The sequence below is a fragment of the Triplophysa dalaica genome, chromosome 3 (assembly GCF_015846415.1).
Source record: "Triplophysa dalaica isolate WHDGS20190420 chromosome 3, ASM1584641v1, whole genome shotgun sequence".
Taxonomy (NCBI): Eukaryota; Metazoa; Chordata; class Actinopteri; order Cypriniformes; family Nemacheilidae; genus Triplophysa; species Triplophysa dalaica.
The window spans coordinates 11,020,300-11,024,418 of record NC_079544.1 but is presented as its reverse complement, the minus strand read 5'-3'; positions in this window follow the sequence as shown (position 1 = coordinate 11,024,418).

Genomic DNA, 4,119 nt, shown 5'->3' with positions numbered 1-4,119 from the left:
ACATTTTAGTATTTAATGACACAGGTTTACCATTGAAAATACTAAAACCTCCCTCAGATGTAGTGTGGTGGCAGTTCACCTCAGAAAGATGTAGAGACAGACCACCAAACCAACAAAGCATTCGCAACACAATAAATAAATAAAATAAAAATAATTCTAATGGGAATTAATACCTTTTTTACAAGGTAGATCATTCGTGTGAATTCGTTTTATTATGATTTGGCTCCTATGATTTTAGGGCCTTTATCGTTGCTTTGCCACTGCTAAAAATGTGTACGTTTTATCTCTATTGTGCCTTTGCACCTGTGATATTAGTGTTTGGTGTGGGGTAAGGGGTGGATTAGCCGCCTTGTGAAATGTATTCGACTTCCATTAATATCAGATTATAAGTACATATATGTATAGCCACACGAATACACACGTGGTATGTATATTGAAAGTCGTGCCAAATGACACAGAGAAGAGGGAAATTTGTGACACTTCATATATCTTCGTATATCAGGGATGCTGGTGGATAGAAGTGGTCTGGTTTTGTTGCTTGCAAAGACCTTGCAGCCGCTGAAAACACAGCCTACCCCCTATTGGGAATGCACGTAACCATTCAGAAGCAACAGAACAGGCAAAAGCCCAGCTGGACTGTAGGAAGATACACCTTGGTCTTGGCAAAGCGTGCATTTAATGGTTAAATAACTTTTTTCTAACAGATGCCCAGAAAAAACCCACAGGATCTGCAATATCTTTTTTTTCAACTTATTGTTGTAGGAATTACCAAAATGACATTTAGGTATAAATGACATTTCTATATAATTGTCTAATTTTTATTTAAGAATTTTGTTTATATCTCAATGTTATCTAAAAGACTACAATCAGGTAGGCTTCAATTGTTACATGCACCACTATGTTGAATATACTTGGGACATACAATTCTCACTTCTTATGCAATGTGAGTTCATCTACGTATTGAAATGGTATGATGGACAGGACGTGAATGAGGTGGCACTGATTCTCTGAGACTGTGGGGGACCGATGAGACAGAATATAGCCTGCAGAGACACTCAATCGTCTACAGCTCATCCATGAATGACACTTATTAGGCATAGCCATGACAGTAACCAAAGCTTTAGAGAACTTAGCATGTGAATCTAAATTGATCTGCATGCCATCATGTGTGTTTGAAGTATTGAAGATAATATTGAAGTGTTTGTATATTACGTGTATACAGTAGCTGTGTTTGCGTTTCATCTCCTCCGTCTCAAATGGATCTCTTTTGCCTTTGGACTCGATGAAGATGATTAAGGAAATATGAACAGACACATCTGTGATGATCTATGATTCACATCTAATTGATTTAAATTCTCATGTGTTATGATTTTCCAGATGTGACATTTTATGGGTGGCTGCCTACCTGTTCAATCAATATTTAGTGTGCAAGGAGTAGTGTCCATAGGAGTGTGACAAACTATATCCATTATTTCATGGAAATAAATCAATTAGACTCCTGTTGGTGATTCAATTTCTCTAATCTCTTTTGATTATGAATAATGTCCATATAACCTTTGTTGTATGCGATAAACACGATTCAGGAGAAAGAGAGAGCTCTAAAATGATGTTTACAGATTGAGGAATTAAATAACTATTTTTTCCATCCAATTGTTTTTCAAAGCATTTTCCTAGTAAGCTGACACACCGTGGAGGGCACTAGAGAACATGCAATCCACTGCTGCCCATGTGAAAATTCACCATAGCAACCATGCCTCTGAAGCAACTGGAGCGTCATTCACTGCAATAGAGGACTCAGCTTGACACAGCACAGCCAAAACACAGTCAAATCCCTGCATATCACAGATTTATCGTTCAATATGTACCGTGTTCAACTCGGAATAATTAATAAAATTAAATTATGCAATAAAATTGAATTAATACACTTAGAATGACTGTCTCTGCATTTGTTTGTGCTGATGTCTGTAGATGTTATTGTGAGTGTGTTGGCATATCTGAAGGTAGACAGACCTAGTAAGGTAGGCTATGTAATTATCACAATCTCTTTCTAAAACCACGTGTTGTTGTTTGGCTTAGCCCCAAACTCTTTGTCAAAGTGAACTGAAAGGTGTGATTGTGGCTTCATTAAAGACATTAACAAATCATTATTATCCGTGATTTTAAAGTCCAGATGAAGCTAGACTTGAGACAAGCTGATGTTATTCTTTTAATAATACCATAATTCACATTGTTATTTTTTAGACATGTTTTAAACAATCTGAAAGCATCATTGGAGTGAAGCAACTGCAGAACAAGTCCTCTCATCAAGTTTTTCAGGGGGGTTTTGCACAATTGAGTTGTCACACAGTATTTTTTTATCTACAATACTGTCAATGTCAAGCTACTGCAAGCTACAGTAACGCAGTGAGTAAACCACCTATCATGACCGACATCAGAGAGGAACATTGCCATCTACTGGTTTGTTTAATAAATCACAGTTTACAAGTCAGAAAAGACTATATGGGGAGTCTGCAGACCTGGAACTGCCCAAGTCAGTTTTATGCCCCTGCTGTATAATTCATACAAGTTCATAGAGATTTATTTTTCTAAACTTTATGAAATAACAACACAGTACAACTGCATGATCATTTAACATTTTTTTAATTATTTCCAAGTATTATTACAAATTAGGTCAATAACATCAAAACATAATAGGCCTAATTAGCCAGCCAACAACTACTATTAAAAGAACAAGACACACGATTTATTGAGCACTAACAATCACAAACGTGATAAAACCCACATAAGGTGCACATACATTTTAATCCAGATCATTAAGTTAAAATATTCAATGAAAAATATCAAAGAGGTATATTGTATGTAAAATAGATAATTGGATCATCTCTTTAACAACTCAAATCAAGATCCATATGGGACTTATGTTTTCAATTTGAGTTTGAACATGTTTGTGGTTGTTGGTGCTCAATTATAGATTTTTTTATAAGAAACTTGAATACGTGTGCGGTTTATATATAATATATAATGCTAGTTAACAGGGTCAGAAGAATATCTTACCAGGAAAGGCCATCTCGCATTGACTACAGAGACAACATGAGAATAAATTATAAAGAAAATAAATATGAAAATGAGTAAGAGATATCGAGTTGGCATAAGGTTGATCCAGACATAACATTGACCTGTTCGCCAATAAGTATTAATTGTATTGTCTTTGAGTTTAAATTACACACACACATATCTATATATTATATATATATATATATAATATCTATATATATGTGTGTTTTAAGATGTCTAAATTAATTCATAACAATATCAATTAATCGTTAATAAATATGTATGTTAGGCCATTTCTCAGTAACAAAAACGATTATTAACCATACCTCTAACTCGCGATAGACGACGAAGTTATCTGTTAGGTCTGTACTGGTGGTTCATAATGAACAGCGGACCCCTACTGGAGAAATAAGGAACAACAGGGTCCTAAAACTGCATAGGGCGTAAAACTGCCTGGGGTGTAAAACTGCATGCTCCAGGTCTGCAGACTCTTCTCAGAAAAGACGTAAATTGGTCATAGAAATGTTTTTTTGGTTTTAGTTGTAAAACCATAGGATTTTATGGACCAAGAATTTATAGAAGTTTTGTAATTAAAATTCAATGTACGCAGCTTTTTTTATGGAGAATCATGGTGTTGTGTCCGTGTTATGAAATGGTGAAACCAAAATTAATAATATTAATAATAAGAACAATAGTAATAATACTACTTTTTAAATGGTGACTAGAAGGGGGTTCCAAAAGGAACTCTGCTGGTTCTTTAATGCACCTTTAAGAGAGGGTTCCAATTGGAACCTTTTTTAAAATGTTAAAAAATGAAACTTGAATGTTCCCCCACAGTTGCAAACTCCAGAAACCTCAAAAGGTTACTTTTAACCCCTTTCTTCTTAGAGTGTATGTAACATGTGACACCCACAAATGTTATCAGAAATCTATTAAAAGCAGATTTGCGATGACAATGCTGTTGTTTCCAGAAGATGATTGCATGTGTAAAAGCATTGGGTGATCTCAGCTGTCACCAGAGAAAGAGCTCGTGAAGGCCCCACCTCACACATACCTCAAATATCT